The following is a 20,000-nucleotide window of genomic DNA, read 5'->3' as shown; positions in this document are numbered from 1 at the left end:
TGGCGATTCCTAATTATGCTTAATTGCAAGAGAAAACGGAAGGTGAGTGGTCAACGGCCATACCATGATGAAAATACCGGTTCTCGTCCGATCCCCGAAGTGAAGCATCATCGGGCGTGGTCAGTACTTGGGAGGGTGACCACCCGGGAACACCACGTGTCGTTGGCTTATTTTTGCACGTGTCATCAATGAAAATTCGCCTTTTACTGTAGATTTAGTTTTATTTTCAATTTAGAGTGTTTCTTTTCACTGTTTAAGTGTAATTTTTCTAATTCTTGATACTGTATGCTTCAATTAGTTTCTTTTTCAGATTTCAGTATGAATAATTCATGAAAAAAAGGTAAAAAGTGGTGTTAAAAGTGACTTTTTCTTTAAAAAAGGAAGTAAAAAGTGGTGTCATTGTTCTAACTAACTGTTTAACCTAAAATAAGTTAAATTCTTCGATTCTGCCACCACTTTTGGTATAATTAAATACAGTATTGTTGAAGTAGCTAGCAACAATGCAATATAAAGGTCAATTTCGTTAGGAAGTCATTGTTAATGAGTGCAACAGTTTAAAAAGAAAATACTTCATTGTTTAGATAACTTTTCGAAGGTATTGTTGCATTTTATAACGCATAAAAGTATTATTTAAGTGTATTGTAATGAATTTGCGCTTTCTTTTCGGGCTTCTTGTGGGGAGGGGGGGGGGGGGATTAGGAGGACTGCTTTTGATGTTTGGCAACCCCCCCCCCTTTCCAGGGCGATGTGCAACAGGTGCGAGTACTTCTAATTTTAATTAAAAAAAGAAGGGAGGCGCTATAAAATTGGGCAGCGGACGGTGTCCAGTTGGCCGAATTGTTATTTAAAAGTAAGGGGGATATGTAGCATTCGCAAACGCGCTCTCTTGACGGTCGCTGGGGAGGGGGGACGCTTCGATCCGGCCCGTCGGGCCGGATCGATGGCAAGCAAGAGGTGAGCTCCCTGTCTCGCGCGTTGGCGATTCCTAATTATGCTTAATTGCGAGAGAAAACGGAAGGTGAGTGGTCAACGGCCATACCATGAAGAAAATACCGGTTCTCGTCCGATCCCCGAAGTGAAGCATCATCGGGCGTGGTCAGTACTTGGGAGGGTGACCACCCGGGAACACCACGTGTCGTTGGCTTATTTTTCCACGTGTCATCAATGAAAATCCGCCTTTTACTGTAGATTTAGTTTTATTTTCAATTTAGAGTGTTTCTTCTCACTATTTAAGTGTAATTATCTAATTCTTGATACTGTATGTTGTTTTAATGGTTCAATTAGTTTCTTTTTCAGATTTTAGTATGAATAAATTCATGAAAAAAAGGTAAAAAGTGGTGTGAAATTAGACTTTTTCTTTAAAAAAGAAGTAAAAAGTGGTGTCATTGTTCCAACTCATTTTTCAACCTAGAATAAGTTAAATTCTTCACTTCTGCCACCACTTTTGGTATAATTAAATGTAGTATTTGTTTAACTAGCTAGCAACAATGCAATATAAAGGTCAATTTCGTTAGGAAGTCATTGTTAATGAGTGCAACAGTTTAAAAAGAAAAATACTTCATTGTTTAGATAACTTTTCAAAGGTATTGTTGCATTTTATAACGTATAAAAGTATTATTTGAGTGTATTGTAATGTATTTGCGCTTTCTTTTCGGTCTTCTTGGGGGGGGGGGGGATTAGGAGGACGGCTTTTGATGTTTGGCAACCCCCCCCCTTTCCAGGGCGATGTATAACAGGCGAGTACTTCTAATTTTAATTAAAAAAAGAAGGGAGGCGCTATAAAATTGGGCAGCGGACGGTGTCCAGTTGGCCGAATTGTTATTTAAAAGTAAGGGGGATATGTAGCATTCGCAAACGCGCTCTCTTGACGGTCGCTGGGGAGGGGGGACGCTTCGATCCGGCCCGTCGGGCCGGATCGATGGCAAGCAAGAGGTGAGCTCCCTGTCTCGCGCGTTGGCGATTCCTAATTATGCTTAATTGCGAGAGAAAACGGAAGGTGAGTGGTCAACGGCCATACCATGAAGAAAATACCGGTTCTCGTCCGATCCCCGAAGTGAAGCATCATCGGGCGTGGTCAGTACTTGGGAGGGTGACCACCCGGGAACACCACGTGTCGTTGGCTTATTTTTCCACGTGTCATCAATGAAAATCCGCCTTTTACTGTAGATTTAGTTTTATTTTCAATTTAGAGTGTTTCTTCTCACTATTTAAGTGTAATTATCTAATTCTTGATACTGTATGTTGTTTTAATGGTTCAATTAGTTTCTTTTTCAGATTTTAGTATGAATAAATTCATGAAAAAAAGGTAAAAAGTGGTGTGAAATTAGACTTTTTCTTTAAAAAAGAAGTAAAAAGTGGTGTCATTGTTCCAACTCATTTTTCAACCTAGAATAAGTTAAATTCTTCACTTCTGCCACCACTTTTGGTATAATTAAATGTAGTATTTGTTTAACTAGCTAGCAACAATGCAATATAAAGGTCAATTTCGTTAGGAAGTCATTGTTAATGAGTGCAACAGTTTAAAAAGAAAAATACTTCATTGTTTAGATAACTTTTCAAAGGTATTGTTGCATTTTATAACGTATAAAAGTATTATTTGAGTGTATTGTAATGTATTTGCGCTTTCTTTTCGGTCTTCTTGGGGGGGGGGGGGATTAGGAGGACGGCTTTTGATGTTTGGCAACCCCCCCCCTTTCCAGGGCGATGTATAACAGGCGAGTACTTCTAATTTTAATTAAAAAAAGAAGGGAGGCGCTATAAAATTGGGCAGCGGACGGTGTCCAGTTGGCCGAATTGTTATTTAAAAGTAAGGGGGATATGTAGCATTCGCAAACGCGCTCTCTTGACGGTCGCTGGGGAGGGGGGACGCTTCGATCCGGCCCGTCGGGCCGGATCGATGGCAAGCAAGAGGTGAGCTCCCTGTCTCGCGCGTTGGCGATTCCTAATTATGCTTAATTGCGAGAGAAAACGGAAGGTGAGTGGTCAACGGCCATACCATGAAGAAAATACCGGTTCTCGTCCGATCCCCGAAGTGAAGCATCATCGGGCGTGGTCAGTACTTGGGAGGGTGACCACCCGGGAACACCACGTGTCGTTGGCTTATTTTTCCACGTGTCATCAATGAAAATCCGCCTTTTACTGTAGATTTAGTTTTATTTTCAATTTAGAGTGTTTCTTCTCACTATTTAAGTGTAATTATCTAATTCTTGATACTGTATGTTGTTTTAATGGTTCAATTAGTTTCTTTTTCAGATTTTAGTATGAATAAATTCATGAAAAAAAGGTAAAAAGTGGTGTGAAATTAGACTTTTTCTTTAAAAAAGAAGTAAAAAGTGGTGTCATTGTTCCAACTCATTTTTCAACCTAGAATAAGTTAAATTCTTCACTTCTGCCACCACTTTTGGTATAATTAAATGTAGTATTTGTTTAACTAGCTAGCAACAATGCAATATAAAGGTCAATTTCGTTAGGAAGTCATTGTTAATGAGTGCAACAGTTTAAAAAGAAAAATACTTCATTGTTTAGATAACTTTTCAAAGGTATTGTTGCATTTTATAACGTATAAAAGTATTATTTGAGTGTATTGTAATGTATTTGCGCTTTCTTTTCGGTCTTCTTGGGGGGGGGGGGGATTAGGAGGACGGCTTTTGATGTTTGGCAACCCCCCCCCTTTCCAGGGCGATGTATAACAGGCGAGTACTTCTAATTTTAATTAAAAAAAGAAGGGAGGCGCTATAAAATTGGGCAGCGGACGGTGTCCAGTTGGCCGAATTGTTATTTAAAAGTAAGGGGGATATGTAGCATTCGCAAACGCGCTCTCTTGACGGTCGCTGGGGAGGGGGGACGCTTCGATCCGGCCCGTCGGGCCGGATCGATGGCAAGCAAGAGGTGAGCTCCCTGTCTCGCGCGTTGGCGATTCCTAATTATGCTTAATTGCGAGAGAAAACGGAAGGTGAGTGGTCAACGGCCATACCATGAAGAAAATACCGGTTCTCGTCCGATCCCCGAAGTGAAGCATCATCGGGCGTGGTCAGTACTTGGGAGGGTGACCACCCGGGAACACCACGTGTCGTTGGCTTATTTTTCCACGTGTCATCAATGAAAATCCGCCTTTTACTGTAGATTTAGTTTTATTTTCAATTTAGAGTGTTTCTTCTCACTATTTAAGTGTAATTATCTAATTCTTGATACTGTATGTTGTTTTAATGGTTCAATTAGTTTCTTTTTCAGATTTTAGTATGAATAAATTCATGAAAAAAAGGTAAAAAGTGGTGTGAAATTAGACTTTTTCTTTAAAAAAGAAGTAAAAAGTGGTGTCATTGTTCCAACTCATTTTTCAACCTAGAATAAGTTAAATTCTTCACTTCTGCCACCACTTTTGGTATAATTAAATGTAGTATTTGTTTAACTAGCTAGCAACAATGCAATATAAAGGTCAATTTCGTTAGGAAGTCATTGTTAATGAGTGCAACAGTTTAAAAAGAAAAATACTTCATTGTTTAGATAACTTTTCAAAGGTATTGTTGCATTTTATAACGTATAAAAGTATTATTTGAGTGTATTGTAATGTATTTGCGCTTTCTTTTCGGTCTTCTTGGGGGGGGGGGGGATTAGGAGGACGGCTTTTGATGTTTGGCAACCCCCCCCCTTTCCAGGGCGATGTATAACAGGCGAGTACTTCTAATTTTAATTAAAAAAAGAAGGGAGGCGCTATAAAATTGGGCAGCGGACGGTGTCCAGTTGGCCGAATTGTTATTTAAAAGTAAGGGGGATATGTAGCATTCGCAAACGCGCTCTCTTGACGGTCGCTGGGGAGGGGGGACGCTTCGATCCGGCCCGTCGGGCCGGATCGATGGCAAGCAAGAGGTGAGCTCCCTGTCTCGCGCGTTGGCGATTCCTAATTATGCTTAATTGCGAGAGAAAACGGAAGGTGAGTGGTCAACGGCCATACCATGAAGAAAATACCGGTTCTCGTCCGATCCCCGAAGTGAAGCATCATCGGGCGTGGTCAGTACTTGGGAGGGTGACCACCCGGGAACACCACGTGTCGTTGGCTTATTTTTCCACGTGTCATCAATGAAAATCCGCCTTTTACTGTAGATTTAGTTTTATTTTCAATTTAGAGTGTTTCTTCTCACTATTTAAGTGTAATTATCTAATTCTTGATACTGTATGTTGTTTTAATGGTTCAATTAGTTTCTTTTTCAGATTTTAGTATGAATAAATTCATGAAAAAAAGGTAAAAAGTGGTGTGAAATTAGACTTTTTCTTTAAAAAAGAAGTAAAAAGTGGTGTCATTGTTCCAACTCATTTTTCAACCTAGAATAAGTTAAATTCTTCACTTCTGCCACCACTTTTGGTATAATTAAATGTAGTATTTGTTTAACTAGCTAGCAACAATGCAATATAAAGGTCAATTTCGTTAGGAAGTCATTGTTAATGAGTGCAACAGTTTAAAAAGAAAAATACTTCATTGTTTAGATAACTTTTCAAAGGTATTGTTGCATTTTATAACGTATAAAAGTATTATTTGAGTGTATTGTAATGTATTTGCGCTTTCTTTTCGGTCTTCTTGGGGGGGGGGGGGATTAGGAGGACGGCTTTTGATGTTTGGCAACCCCCCCCCTTTCCAGGGCGATGTATAACAGGCGAGTACTTCTAATTTTAATTAAAAAAAGAAGGGAGGCGCTATAAAATTGGGCAGCGGACGGTGTCCAGTTGGCCGAATTGTTATTTAAAAGTAAGGGGGATATGTAGCATTCGCAAACGCGCTCTCTTGACGGTCGCTGGGGAGGGGGGACGCTTCGATCCGGCCCGTCGGGCCGGATCGATGGCAAGCAAGAGGTGAGCTCCCTGTCTCGCGCGTTGGCGATTCCTAATTATGCTTAATTGCGAGAGAAAACGGAAGGTGAGTGGTCAACGGCCATACCATGAAGAAAATACCGGTTCTCGTCCGATCCCCGAAGTGAAGCATCATCGGGCGTGGTCAGTACTTGGGAGGGTGACCACCCGGGAACACCACGTGTCGTTGGCTTATTTTTCCACGTGTCATCAATGAAAATCCGCCTTTTACTGTAGATTTAGTTTTATTTTCAATTTAGAGTGTTTCTTCTCACTATTTAAGTGTAATTATCTAATTCTTGATACTGTATGTTGTTTTAATGGTTCAATTAGTTTCTTTTTCAGATTTTAGTATGAATAAATTCATGAAAAAAAGGTAAAAAGTGGTGTGAAATTAGACTTTTTCTTTAAAAAAGAAGTAAAAAGTGGTGTCATTGTTCCAACTCATTTTTCAACCTAGAATAAGTTAAATTCTTCACTTCTGCCACCACTTTTGGTATAATTAAATGTAGTATTTGTTTAACTAGCTAGCAACAATGCAATATAAAGGTCAATTTCGTTAGGAAGTCATTGTTAATGAGTGCAACAGTTTAAAAAGAAAAATACTTCATTGTTTAGATAACTTTTCAAAGGTATTGTTGCATTTTATAACGTATAAAAGTATTATTTGAGTGTATTGTAATGTATTTGCGCTTTCTTTTCGGTCTTCTTGGGGGGGGGGGGGATTAGGAGGACGGCTTTTGATGTTTGGCAACCCCCCCCCTTTCCAGGGCGATGTATAACAGGCGAGTACTTCTAATTTTAATTAAAAAAAGAAGGGAGGCGCTATAAAATTGGGCAGCGGACGGTGTCCAGTTGGCCGAATTGTTATTTAAAAGTAAGGGGGATATGTAGCATTCGCAAACGCGCTCTCTTGACGGTCGCTGGGGAGGGGGGACGCTTCGATCCGGCCCGTCGGGCCGGATCGATGGCAAGCAAGAGGTGAGCTCCCTGTCTCGCGCGTTGGCGATTCCTAATTATGCTTAATTGCGAGAGAAAACGGAAGGTGAGTGGTCAACGGCCATACCATGAAGAAAATACCGGTTCTCGTCCGATCCCCGAAGTGAAGCATCATCGGGCGTGGTCAGTACTTGGGAGGGTGACCACCCGGGAACACCACGTGTCGTTGGCTTATTTTTCCACGTGTCATCAATGAAAATCCGCCTTTTACTGTAGATTTAGTTTTATTTTCAATTTAGAGTGTTTCTTCTCACTATTTAAGTGTAATTATCTAATTCTTGATACTGTATGTTGTTTTAATGGTTCAATTAGTTTCTTTTTCAGATTTTAGTATGAATAAATTCATGAAAAAAAGGTAAAAAGTGGTGTGAAATTAGACTTTTTCTTTAAAAAAGAAGTAAAAAGTGGTGTCATTGTTCCAACTCATTTTTCAACCTAGAATAAGTTAAATTCTTCACTTCTGCCACCACTTTTGGTATAATTAAATGTAGTATTTGTTTAACTAGCTAGCAACAATGCAATATAAAGGTCAATTTCGTTAGGAAGTCATTGTTAATGAGTGCAACAGTTTAAAAAGAAAAATACTTCATTGTTTAGATAACTTTTCAAAGGTATTGTTGCATTTTATAACGTATAAAAGTATTATTTGAGTGTATTGTAATGTATTTGCGCTTTCTTTTCGGTCTTCTTGGGGGGGGGGGGGATTAGGAGGACGGCTTTTGATGTTTGGCAACCCCCCCCCTTTCCAGGGCGATGTATAACAGGCGAGTACTTCTAATTTTAATTAAAAAAAGAAGGGAGGCGCTATAAAATTGGGCAGCGGACGGTGTCCAGTTGGCCGAATTGTTATTTAAAAGTAAGGGGGATATGTAGCATTCGCAAACGCGCTCTCTTGACGGTCGCTGGGGAGGGGGGACGCTTCGATCCGGCCCGTCGGGCCGGATCGATGGCAAGCAAGAGGTGAGCTCCCTGTCTCGCGCGTTGGCGATTCCTAATTATGCTTAATTGCGAGAGAAAACGGAAGGTGAGTGGTCAACGGCCATACCATGAAGAAAATACCGGTTCTCGTCCGATCCCCGAAGTGAAGCATCATCGGGCGTGGTCAGTACTTGGGAGGGTGACCACCCGGGAACACCACGTGTCGTTGGCTTATTTTTCCACGTGTCATCAATGAAAATCCGCCTTTTACTGTAGATTTAGTTTTATTTTCAATTTAGAGTGTTTCTTCTCACTATTTAAGTGTAATTATCTAATTCTTGATACTGTATGTTGTTTTAATGGTTCAATTAGTTTCTTTTTCAGATTTTAGTATGAATAAATTCATGAAAAAAAGGTAAAAAGTGGTGTGAAATTAGACTTTTTCTTTAAAAAAGAAGTAAAAAGTGGTGTCATTGTTCCAACTCATTTTTCAACCTAGAATAAGTTAAATTCTTCACTTCTGCCACCACTTTTGGTATAATTAAATGTAGTATTTGTTTAACTAGCTAGCAACAATGCAATATAAAGGTCAATTTCGTTAGGAAGTCATTGTTAATGAGTGCAACAGTTTAAAAAGAAAAATACTTCATTGTTTAGATAACTTTTCAAAGGTATTGTTGCATTTTATAACGTATAAAAGTATTATTTGAGTGTATTGTAATGTATTTGCGCTTTCTTTTCGGTCTTCTTGGGGGGGGGGGGGATTAGGAGGACGGCTTTTGATGTTTGGCAACCCCCCCCCTTTCCAGGGCGATGTATAACAGGCGAGTACTTCTAATTTTAATTAAAAAAAGAAGGGAGGCGCTATAAAATTGGGCAGCGGACGGTGTCCAGTTGGCCGAATTGTTATTTAAAAGTAAGGGGGATATGTAGCATTCGCAAACGCGCTCTCTTGACGGTCGCTGGGGAGGGGGGACGCTTCGATCCGGCCCGTCGGGCCGGATCGATGGCAAGCAAGAGGTGAGCTCCCTGTCTCGCGCGTTGGCGATTCCTAATTATGCTTAATTGCGAGAGAAAACGGAAGGTGAGTGGTCAACGGCCATACCATGAAGAAAATACCGGTTCTCGTCCGATCCCCGAAGTGAAGCATCATCGGGCGTGGTCAGTACTTGGGAGGGTGACCACCCGGGAACACCACGTGTCGTTGGCTTATTTTTCCACGTGTCATCAATGAAAATCCGCCTTTTACTGTAGATTTAGTTTTATTTTCAATTTAGAGTGTTTCTTCTCACTATTTAAGTGTAATTATCTAATTCTTGATACTGTATGTTGTTTTAATGGTTCAATTAGTTTCTTTTTCAGATTTTAGTATGAATAAATTCATGAAAAAAAGGTAAAAAGTGGTGTGAAATTAGACTTTTTCTTTAAAAAAGAAGTAAAAAGTGGTGTCATTGTTCCAACTCATTTTTCAACCTAGAATAAGTTAAATTCTTCACTTCTGCCACCACTTTTGGTATAATTAAATGTAGTATTTGTTTAACTAGCTAGCAACAATGCAATATAAAGGTCAATTTCGTTAGGAAGTCATTGTTAATGAGTGCAACAGTTTAAAAAGAAAAATACTTCATTGTTTAGATAACTTTTCAAAGGTATTGTTGCATTTTATAACGTATAAAAGTATTATTTGAGTGTATTGTAATGTATTTGCGCTTTCTTTTCGGTCTTCTTGGGGGGGGGGGGGATTAGGAGGACGGCTTTTGATGTTTGGCAACCCCCCCCCTTTCCAGGGCGATGTATAACAGGCGAGTACTTCTAATTTTAATTAAAAAAAGAAGGGAGGCGCTATAAAATTGGGCAGCGGACGGTGTCCAGTTGGCCGAATTGTTATTTAAAAGTAAGGGGGATATGTAGCATTCGCAAACGCGCTCTCTTGACGGTCGCTGGGGAGGGGGGACGCTTCGATCCGGCCCGTCGGGCCGGATCGATGGCAAGCAAGAGGTGAGCTCCCTGTCTCGCGCGTTGGCGATTCCTAATTATGCTTAATTGCGAGAGAAAACGGAAGGTGAGTGGTCAACGGCCATACCATGAAGAAAATACCGGTTCTCGTCCGATCCCCGAAGTGAAGCATCATCGGGCGTGGTCAGTACTTGGGAGGGTGACCACCCGGGAACACCACGTGTCGTTGGCTTATTTTTCCACGTGTCATCAATGAAAATCCGCCTTTTACTGTAGATTTAGTTTTATTTTCAATTTAGAGTGTTTCTTCTCACTATTTAAGTGTAATTATCTAATTCTTGATACTGTATGTTGTTTTAATGGTTCAATTAGTTTCTTTTTCAGATTTTAGTATGAATAAATTCATGAAAAAAAGGTAAAAAGTGGTGTGAAATTAGACTTTTTCTTTAAAAAAGAAGTAAAAAGTGGTGTCATTGTTCCAACTCATTTTTCAACCTAGAATAAGTTAAATTCTTCACTTCTGCCACCACTTTTGGTATAATTAAATGTAGTATTTGTTTAACTAGCTAGCAACAATGCAATATAAAGGTCAATTTCGTTAGGAAGTCATTGTTAATGAGTGCAACAGTTTAAAAAGAAAAATACTTCATTGTTTAGATAACTTTTCAAAGGTATTGTTGCATTTTATAACGTATAAAAGTATTATTTGAGTGTATTGTAATGTATTTGCGCTTTCTTTTCGGTCTTCTTGGGGGGGGGGGGGATTAGGAGGACGGCTTTTGATGTTTGGCAACCCCCCCCCTTTCCAGGGCGATGTATAACAGGCGAGTACTTCTAATTTTAATTAAAAAAAGAAGGGAGGCGCTATAAAATTGGGCAGCGGACGGTGTCCAGTTGGCCGAATTGTTATTTAAAAGTAAGGGGGATATGTAGCATTCGCAAACGCGCTCTCTTGACGGTCGCTGGGGAGGGGGGACGCTTCGATCCGGCCCGTCGGGCCGGATCGATGGCAAGCAAGAGGTGAGCTCCCTGTCTCGCGCGTTGGCGATTCCTAATTATGCTTAATTGCGAGAGAAAACGGAAGGTGAGTGGTCAACGGCCATACCATGAAGAAAATACCGGTTCTCGTCCGATCCCCGAAGTGAAGCATCATCGGGCGTGGTCAGTACTTGGGAGGGTGACCACCCGGGAACACCACGTGTCGTTGGCTTATTTTTCCACGTGTCATCAATGAAAATCCGCCTTTTACTGTAGATTTAGTTTTATTTTCAATTTAGAGTGTTTCTTCTCACTATTTAAGTGTAATTATCTAATTCTTGATACTGTATGTTGTTTTAATGGTTCAATTAGTTTCTTTTTCAGATTTTAGTATGAATAAATTCATGAAAAAAAGGTAAAAAGTGGTGTGAAATTAGACTTTTTCTTTAAAAAAGAAGTAAAAAGTGGTGTCATTGTTCCAACTCATTTTTCAACCTAGAATAAGTTAAATTCTTCACTTCTGCCACCACTTTTGGTATAATTAAATGTAGTATTTGTTTAACTAGCTAGCAACAATGCAATATAAAGGTCAATTTCGTTAGGAAGTCATTGTTAATGAGTGCAACAGTTTAAAAAGAAAAATACTTCATTGTTTAGATAACTTTTCAAAGGTATTGTTGCATTTTATAACGTATAAAAGTATTATTTGAGTGTATTGTAATGTATTTGCGCTTTCTTTTCGGTCTTCTTGGGGGGGGGGGGGATTAGGAGGACGGCTTTTGATGTTTGGCAACCCCCCCCCTTTCCAGGGCGATGTATAACAGGCGAGTACTTCTAATTTTAATTAAAAAAAGAAGGGAGGCGCTATAAAATTGGGCAGCGGACGGTGTCCAGTTGGCCGAATTGTTATTTAAAAGTAAGGGGGATATGTAGCATTCGCAAACGCGCTCTCTTGACGGTCGCTGGGGAGGGGGGACGCTTCGATCCGGCCCGTCGGGCCGGATCGATGGCAAGCAAGAGGTGAGCTCCCTGTCTCGCGCGTTGGCGATTCCTAATTATGCTTAATTGCGAGAGAAAACGGAAGGTGAGTGGTCAACGGCCATACCATGAAGAAAATACCGGTTCTCGTCCGATCCCCGAAGTGAAGCATCATCGGGCGTGGTCAGTACTTGGGAGGGTGACCACCCGGGAACACCACGTGTCGTTGGCTTATTTTTCCACGTGTCATCAATGAAAATCCGCCTTTTACTGTAGATTTAGTTTTATTTTCAATTTAGAGTGTTTCTTCTCACTATTTAAGTGTAATTATCTAATTCTTGATACTGTATGTTGTTTTAATGGTTCAATTAGTTTCTTTTTCAGATTTTAGTATGAATAAATTCATGAAAAAAAGGTAAAAAGTGGTGTGAAATTAGACTTTTTCTTTAAAAAAGAAGTAAAAAGTGGTGTCATTGTTCCAACTCATTTTTCAACCTAGAATAAGTTAAATTCTTCACTTCTGCCACCACTTTTGGTATAATTAAATGTAGTATTTGTTTAACTAGCTAGCAACAATGCAATATAAAGGTCAATTTCGTTAGGAAGTCATTGTTAATGAGTGCAACAGTTTAAAAAGAAAAATACTTCATTGTTTAGATAACTTTTCAAAGGTATTGTTGCATTTTATAACGTATAAAAGTATTATTTGAGTGTATTGTAATGTATTTGCGCTTTCTTTTCGGTCTTCTTGGGGGGGGGGGGGATTAGGAGGACGGCTTTTGATGTTTGGCAACCCCCCCCCTTTCCAGGGCGATGTATAACAGGCGAGTACTTCTAATTTTAATTAAAAAAAGAAGGGAGGCGCTATAAAATTGGGCAGCGGACGGTGTCCAGTTGGCCGAATTGTTATTTAAAAGTAAGGGGGATATGTAGCATTCGCAAACGCGCTCTCTTGACGGTCGCTGGGGAGGGGGGACGCTTCGATCCGGCCCGTCGGGCCGGATCGATGGCAAGCAAGAGGTGAGCTCCCTGTCTCGCGCGTTGGCGATTCCTAATTATGCTTAATTGCGAGAGAAAACGGAAGGTGAGTGGTCAACGGCCATACCATGAAGAAAATACCGGTTCTCGTCCGATCCCCGAAGTGAAGCATCATCGGGCGTGGTCAGTACTTGGGAGGGTGACCACCCGGGAACACCACGTGTCGTTGGCTTATTTTTCCACGTGTCATCAATGAAAATCCGCCTTTTACTGTAGATTTAGTTTTATTTTCAATTTAGAGTGTTTCTTCTCACTATTTAAGTGTAATTATCTAATTCTTGATACTGTATGTTGTTTTAATGGTTCAATTAGTTTCTTTTTCAGATTTTAGTATGAATAAATTCATGAAAAAAAGGTAAAAAGTGGTGTGAAATTAGACTTTTTCTTTAAAAAAGAAGTAAAAAGTGGTGTCATTGTTCCAACTCATTTTTCAACCTAGAATAAGTTAAATTCTTCACTTCTGCCACCACTTTTGGTATAATTAAATGTAGTATTTGTTTAACTAGCTAGCAACAATGCAATATAAAGGTCAATTTCGTTAGGAAGTCATTGTTAATGAGTGCAACAGTTTAAAAAGAAAAATACTTCATTGTTTAGATAACTTTTCAAAGGTATTGTTGCATTTTATAACGTATAAAAGTATTATTTGAGTGTATTGTAATGTATTTGCGCTTTCTTTTCGGTCTTCTTGGGGGGGGGGGGGATTAGGAGGACGGCTTTTGATGTTTGGCAACCCCCCCCCTTTCCAGGGCGATGTATAACAGGCGAGTACTTCTAATTTTAATTAAAAAAAGAAGGGAGGCGCTATAAAATTGGGCAGCGGACGGTGTCCAGTTGGCCGAATTGTTATTTAAAAGTAAGGGGGATATGTAGCATTCGCAAACGCGCTCTCTTGACGGTCGCTGGGGAGGGGGGACGCTTCGATCCGGCCCGTCGGGCCGGATCGATGGCAAGCAAGAGGTGAGCTCCCTGTCTCGCGCGTTGGCGATTCCTAATTATGCTTAATTGCGAGAGAAAACGGAAGGTGAGTGGTCAACGGCCATACCATGAAGAAAATACCGGTTCTCGTCCGATCCCCGAAGTGAAGCATCATCGGGCGTGGTCAGTACTTGGGAGGGTGACCACCCGGGAACACCACGTGTCGTTGGCTTATTTTTCCACGTGTCATCAATGAAAATCCGCCTTTTACTGTAGATTTAGTTTTATTTTCAATTTAGAGTGTTTCTTCTCACTATTTAAGTGTAATTATCTAATTCTTGATACTGTATGTTGTTTTAATGGTTCAATTAGTTTCTTTTTCAGATTTTAGTATGAATAAATTCATGAAAAAAAGGTAAAAAGTGGTGTGAAATTAGACTTTTTCTTTAAAAAAGAAGTAAAAAGTGGTGTCATTGTTCCAACTCATTTTTCAACCTAGAATAAGTTAAATTCTTCACTTCTGCCACCACTTTTGGTATAATTAAATGTAGTATTTGTTTAACTAGCTAGCAACAATGCAATATAAAGGTCAATTTCGTTAGGAAGTCATTGTTAATGAGTGCAACAGTTTAAAAAGAAAAATACTTCATTGTTTAGATAACTTTTCAAAGGTATTGTTGCATTTTATAACGTATAAAAGTATTATTTGAGTGTATTGTAATGTATTTGCGCTTTCTTTTCGGTCTTCTTGGGGGGGGGGGGGATTAGGAGGACGGCTTTTGATGTTTGGCAACCCCCCCCCTTTCCAGGGCGATGTATAACAGGCGAGTACTTCTAATTTTAATTAAAAAAAGAAGGGAGGCGCTATAAAATTGGGCAGCGGACGGTGTCCAGTTGGCCGAATTGTTATTTAAAAGTAAGGGGGATATGTAGCATTCGCAAACGCGCTCTCTTGACGGTCGCTGGGGAGGGGGGACGCTTCGATCCGGCCCGTCGGGCCGGATCGATGGCAAGCAAGAGGTGAGCTCCCTGTCTCGCGCGTTGGCGATTCCTAATTATGCTTAATTGCGAGAGAAAACGGAAGGTGAGTGGTCAACGGCCATACCATGAAGAAAATACCGGTTCTCGTCCGATCCCCGAAGTGAAGCATCATCGGGCGTGGTCAGTACTTGGGAGGGTGACCACCCGGGAACACCACGTGTCGTTGGCTTATTTTTCCACGTGTCATCAATGAAAATCCGCCTTTTACTGTAGATTTAGTTTTATTTTCAATTTAGAGTGTTTCTTCTCACTATTTAAGTGTAATTATCTAATTCTTGATACTGTATGTTGTTTTAATGGTTCAATTAGTTTCTTTTTCAGATTTTAGTATGAATAAATTCATGAAAAAAAGGTAAAAAGTGGTGTGAAATTAGACTTTTTCTTTAAAAAAGAAGTAAAAAGTGGTGTCATTGTTCCAACTCATTTTTCAACCTAGAATAAGTTAAATTCTTCACTTCTGCCACCACTTTTGGTATAATTAAATGTAGTATTTGTTTAACTAGCTAGCAACAATGCAATATAAAGGTCAATTTCGTTAGGAAGTCATTGTTAATGAGTGCAACAGTTTAAAAAGAAAAATACTTCATTGTTTAGATAACTTTTCAAAGGTATTGTTGCATTTTATAACGTATAAAAGTATTATTTGAGTGTATTGTAATGTATTTGCGCTTTCTTTTCGGTCTTCTTGGGGGGGGGGGGGATTAGGAGGACGGCTTTTGATGTTTGGCAACCCCCCCCCTTTCCAGGGCGATGTATAACAGGCGAGTACTTCTAATTTTAATTAAAAAAAGAAGGGAGGCGCTATAAAATTGGGCAGCGGACGGTGTCCAGTTGGCCGAATTGTTATTTAAAAGTAAGGGGGATATGTAGCATTCGCAAACGCGCTCTCTTGACGGTCGCTGGGGAGGGGGGACGCTTCGATCCGGCCCGTCGGGCCGGATCGATGGCAAGCAAGAGGTGAGCTCCCTGTCTCGCGCGTTGGCGATTCCTAATTATGCTTAATTGCGAGAGAAAACGGAAGGTGAGTGGTCAACGGCCATACCATGAAGAAAATACCGGTTCTCGTCCGATCCCCGAAGTGAAGCATCATCGGGCGTGGTCAGTACTTGGGAGGGTGACCACCCGGGAACACCACGTGTCGTTGGCTTATTTTTCCACGTGTCATCAATGAAAATCCGCCTTTTACTGTAGATTTAGTTTTATTTTCAATTTAGAGTGTTTCTTCTCACTATTTAAGTGTAATTATCTAATTCTTGATACTGTATGTTGTTTTAATGGTTCAATTAGTTTCTTTTTCAGATTTTAGTATGAATAAATTCATGAAAAAAAGGTAAAAAGTGGTGTGAAATTAGACTTTTTCTTTAAAAAAGAAGTAAAAAGTGGTGTCATTGTTCCAACTCATTTTTCAACCTAGAATAAGTTAAATTCTTCACTTCTGCCACCACTTTTGGTATAATTAAATGTAGTATTTGTTTAACTAGCTAGCAACAATGCAATATAAAGGTCAATTTCGTTAGGAAGTCATTGTTAATGAGTGCAACAGTTTAAAAAGAAAAATACTTCATTGTTTAGATAACTTTTCAAAGGTATTGTTGCATTTTATAACGTATAAAAGTATTATTTGAGTGTATTGTAATGTATTTGCGCTTTCTTTTCGGTCTTCTTGGGGGGGGGGGGGATTAGGAGGACGGCTTTTGATGTTTGGCAACCCCCCCCCTTTCCAGGGCGATGTATAACAGGCGAGTACTTCTAATTTTAATTAAAAAAAGAAGGGAGGCGCTATAAAATTGGGCAGCGGACGGTGTCCAGTTGGCCGAATTGTTATTTAAAAGTAAGGGGGATATGTAGCATTCGCAAACGCGCTCTCTTGACGGTCGCTGGGGAGGGGGGACGCTTCGATCCGGCCCGTCGGGCCGGATCGATGGCAAGCAAGAGGTGAGCTCCCTGTCTCGCGCGTTGGCGATTCCTAATTATGCTTAATTGCGAGAGAAAACGGAAGGTGAGTGGTCAACGGCCATACCATGAAGAAAATACCGGTTCTCGTCCGATCCCCGAAGTGAAGCATCATCGGGCGTGGTCAGTACTTGGGAGGGTGACCACCCGGGAACACCACGTGTCGTTGGCTTATTTTTCCACGTGTCATCAATGAAAATCCGCCTTTTACTGTAGATTTAGTTTTATTTTCAATTTAGAGTGTTTCTTCTCACTATTTAAGTGTAATTATCTAATTCTTGATACTGTATGTTGTTTTAATGGTTCAATTAGTTTCTTTTTCAGATTTTAGTATGAATAAATTCATGAAAAAAAGGTAAAAAGTGGTGTGAAATTAGACTTTTTCTTTAAAAAAGAAGTAAAAAGTGGTGTCATTGTTCCAACTCATTTTTCAACCTAGAATAAGTTAAATTCTTCACTTCTGCCACCACTTTTGGTATAATTAAATGTAGTATTTGTTTAACTAGCTAGCAACAATGCAATATAAAGGTCAATTTCGTTAGGAAGTCATTGTTAATGAGTGCAACAGTTTAAAAAGAAAAATACTTCATTGTTTAGATAACTTTTCAAAGGTATTGTTGCATTTTATAACGTATAAAAGTATTATTTGAGTGTATTGTAATGTATTTGCGCTTTCTTTTCGGTCTTCTTGGGGGGGGGGGGGATTAGGAGGACGGCTTTTGATGTTTGGCAACCCCCCCCCTTTCCAGGGCGATGTATAACAGGCGAGTACTTCTAATTTTAATTAAAAAAAGAAGGGAGGCGCTATAAAATTGGGCAGCGGACGGTGTCCAGTTGGCCGAATTGTTATTTAAAAGTAAGGGGGATATGTAGCATTCGCAAACGCGCTCTCTTGACGGTCGCTGGGGAGGGGGGACGCTTCGATCCGGCCCGTCGGGCCGGATCGATGGCAAGCAAGAGGTGAGCTCCCTGTCTCGCGCGTTGGCGATTCCTAATTATGCTTAATTGCGAGAGAAAACGGAAGGTGAGTGGTCAACGGCCATACCATGAAGAAAATACCGGTTCTCGTCCGATCCCCGAAGTGAAGCATCATCGGGCGTGGTCAGTACTTGGGAGGGTGACCACCCGGGAACACCACGTGTCGTTGGCTTATTTTTCCACGTGTCATCAATGAAAATCCGCCTTTTACTGTAGATTTAGTTTTATTTTCAATTTAGAGTGTTTCTTCTCACTATTTAAGTGTAATTATCTAATTCTTGATACTGTATGTTGTTTTAATGGTTCAATTAGTTTCTTTTTCAGATTTTAGTATGAATAAATTCATGAAAAAAAGGTAAAAAGTGGTGTGAAATTAGACTTTTTCTTTAAAAAAGAAGTAAAAAGTGGTGTCATTGTTCCAACTCATTTTTCAACCTAGAATAAGTTAAATTCTTCACTTCTGCCACCACTTTTGGTATAATTAAATGTAGTATTTGTTTAACTAGCTAGCAACAATGCAATATAAAGGTCAATTTCGTTAGGAAGTCATTGTTAATGAGTGCAACAGTTTAAAAAGAAAAATACTTCATTGTTTAGATAACTTTTCAAAGGTATTGTTGCATTTTATAACGTATAAAAGTATTATTTGAGTGTATTGTAATGTATTTGCGCTTTCTTTTCGGTCTTCTTGGGGGGGGGGGGGATTAGGAGGACGGCTTTTGATGTTTGGCAACCCCCCCCCTTTCCAGGGCGATGTATAACAGGCGAGTACTTCTAATTTTAATTAAAAAAAGAAGGGAGGCGCTATAAAATTGGGCAGCGGACGGTGTCCAGTTGGCCGAATTGTTATTTAAAAGTAAGGGGGATATGTAGCATTCGCAAACGCGCTCTCTTGACGGTCGCTGGGGAGGGGGGACGCTTCGATCCGGCCCGTCGGGCCGGATCGATGGCAAGCAAGAGGTGAGCTCCCTGTCTCGCGCGTTGGCGATTCCTAATTATGCTTAATTGCGAGAGAAAACGGAAGGTGAGTGGTCAACGGCCATACCATGAAGAAAATACCGGTTCTCGTCCGATCCCCGAAGTGAAGCATCATCGGGCGTGGTCAGTACTTGGGAGGGTGACCACCCGGGAACACCACGTGTCGTTGGCTTATTTTTCCACGTGTCATCAATGAAAATCCGCCTTTTACTGTAGATTTAGTTTTATTTTCAATTTAGAGTGTTTCTTCTCACTATTTAAGTGTAATTATCTAATTCTTGATACTGTATGTTGTTTTAATGGTTCAATTAGTTTCTTTTTCAGATTTTAGTATGAATAAATTCATGAAAAAAAGGTAAAAAGTGGTGTGAAATTAGACTTTTTCTTTAAAAAAGAAGTAAAAAGTGGTGTCATTGTTCCAACTCATTTTTCAACCTAGAATAAGTTAAATTCTTCACTTCTGCCACCACTTTTGGTATAATTAAATGTAGTATTTGTTTAACTAGCTAGCAACAATGCAATATAAAGGTCAATTTCGTTAGGAAGTCATTGTTAATGAGTGCAACAGTTTAAAAAGAAAAATACTTCATTGTTTAGATAACTTTTCAAAGGTATTGTTGCATTTTATAACGTATAAAAGTATTATTTGAGTGTATTGTAATGTATTTGCGCTTTCTTTTCGGTCTTCTTGGGGGGGGGGGGGATTAGGAGGACGGCTTTTGATGTTTGGCAACCCCCCCCCTTTCCAGGGCGATGTATAACAGGCGAGTACTTCTAATTTTAATTAAAAAAAGAAGGGAGGCGCTATAAAATTGGGCAGCGGACGGTGTCCAGTTGGCCGAATTGTTATTTAAAAGTAAGGGGGATATGTAGCATTCGCAAACGCGCTCTCTTGACGGTCGCTGGGGAGGGGGGACGCTTCGATCCGGCCCGTCGGGCCGGATCGATGGCAAGCAAGAGGTGAGCTCCCTGTCTCGCGCGTTGGCGATTCCTAATTATGCTTAATTGCGAGAGAAAACGGAAGGTGAGTGGTCAACGGCCATACCATGAAGAAAATACCGGTTCTCGTCCGATCCCGAAGTGAAGCATCATCGGCATCGTGGTCAGTACTTGGGAGGGTGATCCACACCGGAACACACGTGTCGTTGTGCTTATTTTCCACGTGGTCATCAATGAAAATCCGCCTTATACTGTAGATTTAGTTTTATTTTCAATTTAGAGTGTTTCTCTCACTATTTAAGTGTAATTATCTAATTCTTGATACTTGTATGTTGTTTTAATGGTTCAATTAGTTTCTTTTTCAGATTTAAGTATGAATAAATTCATGAAAAAAAGGTAAAAAGTGGGTGTGAAATTAGACTTTTTCTTTAAAAAAGAAGTAAAAGTGGTGTCATTGTTCCAACTCATTTTTCACCTAGAATAAG

The 20,000-nt window shown here is 40.0% G+C and overlaps 1 non-coding gene and 19 pseudogenes across 1 annotated transcript; all 20 read left to right on the top strand.

Moving 5' to 3' along the window:
* Window positions 1-49: 49 nt before the first annotated feature.
* On the top strand, window positions 50-168 carry LOC147800765 (5S ribosomal RNA). Its single transcript, XR_015431209.1, has one exon. It is a non-coding gene; the product is annotated as a 5S ribosomal RNA (ribosomal RNA).
* An 857-nt stretch (window positions 169-1,025) lies between these two features.
* On the top strand, window positions 1,026-1,144 carry LOC147800764 (5S ribosomal RNA; annotated as a pseudogene).
* Window positions 1,145-2,003: 859 nt separating this feature from the next.
* Window positions 2,004-2,122, top strand: LOC147800763 (5S ribosomal RNA; annotated as a pseudogene).
* Window positions 2,123-2,981: 859 nt separating this feature from the next.
* LOC147800762 (5S ribosomal RNA) lies at window positions 2,982-3,100 on the top strand (annotated as a pseudogene).
* An 859-nt stretch (window positions 3,101-3,959) lies between these two features.
* On the top strand, window positions 3,960-4,078 carry LOC147800761 (5S ribosomal RNA; annotated as a pseudogene).
* An 859-nt stretch (window positions 4,079-4,937) lies between these two features.
* On the top strand, window positions 4,938-5,056 carry LOC147800760 (5S ribosomal RNA; annotated as a pseudogene).
* An 859-nt stretch (window positions 5,057-5,915) lies between these two features.
* Window positions 5,916-6,034, top strand: LOC147800759 (5S ribosomal RNA; annotated as a pseudogene).
* An 859-nt stretch (window positions 6,035-6,893) lies between these two features.
* On the top strand, window positions 6,894-7,012 carry LOC147800758 (5S ribosomal RNA; annotated as a pseudogene).
* An 859-nt stretch (window positions 7,013-7,871) lies between these two features.
* On the top strand, window positions 7,872-7,990 carry LOC147800757 (5S ribosomal RNA; annotated as a pseudogene).
* An 859-nt stretch (window positions 7,991-8,849) lies between these two features.
* On the top strand, window positions 8,850-8,968 carry LOC147800756 (5S ribosomal RNA; annotated as a pseudogene).
* An 859-nt stretch (window positions 8,969-9,827) lies between these two features.
* Window positions 9,828-9,946, top strand: LOC147800755 (5S ribosomal RNA; annotated as a pseudogene).
* An 859-nt stretch (window positions 9,947-10,805) lies between these two features.
* LOC147800754 (5S ribosomal RNA) lies at window positions 10,806-10,924 on the top strand (annotated as a pseudogene).
* An 859-nt stretch (window positions 10,925-11,783) lies between these two features.
* LOC147800753 (5S ribosomal RNA) lies at window positions 11,784-11,902 on the top strand (annotated as a pseudogene).
* Window positions 11,903-12,761: 859 nt separating this feature from the next.
* LOC147800752 (5S ribosomal RNA) lies at window positions 12,762-12,880 on the top strand (annotated as a pseudogene).
* Window positions 12,881-13,739: 859 nt separating this feature from the next.
* On the top strand, window positions 13,740-13,858 carry LOC147800751 (5S ribosomal RNA; annotated as a pseudogene).
* Window positions 13,859-14,717: 859 nt separating this feature from the next.
* LOC147800750 (5S ribosomal RNA) lies at window positions 14,718-14,836 on the top strand (annotated as a pseudogene).
* Window positions 14,837-15,695: 859 nt separating this feature from the next.
* LOC147800749 (5S ribosomal RNA) lies at window positions 15,696-15,814 on the top strand (annotated as a pseudogene).
* Window positions 15,815-16,673: 859 nt separating this feature from the next.
* Window positions 16,674-16,792, top strand: LOC147800748 (5S ribosomal RNA; annotated as a pseudogene).
* An 859-nt stretch (window positions 16,793-17,651) lies between these two features.
* On the top strand, window positions 17,652-17,770 carry LOC147800747 (5S ribosomal RNA; annotated as a pseudogene).
* An 859-nt stretch (window positions 17,771-18,629) lies between these two features.
* On the top strand, window positions 18,630-18,748 carry LOC147800746 (5S ribosomal RNA; annotated as a pseudogene).
* Window positions 18,749-20,000: the final 1,252 nt, after the last annotated feature.

The sequence above is a fragment of the Parasteatoda tepidariorum genome, unplaced genomic scaffold (genome assembly GCF_982258835.1).
Source record: "Parasteatoda tepidariorum strain Cologne lab strain unplaced genomic scaffold, Ptep-v5.0 scaffold_217, whole genome shotgun sequence".
NCBI lineage: Eukaryota > Metazoa > Arthropoda > Arachnida > Araneae > Theridiidae > Parasteatoda > Parasteatoda tepidariorum.
This window is presented reverse-complemented; position numbering and strand designations above follow the sequence as displayed.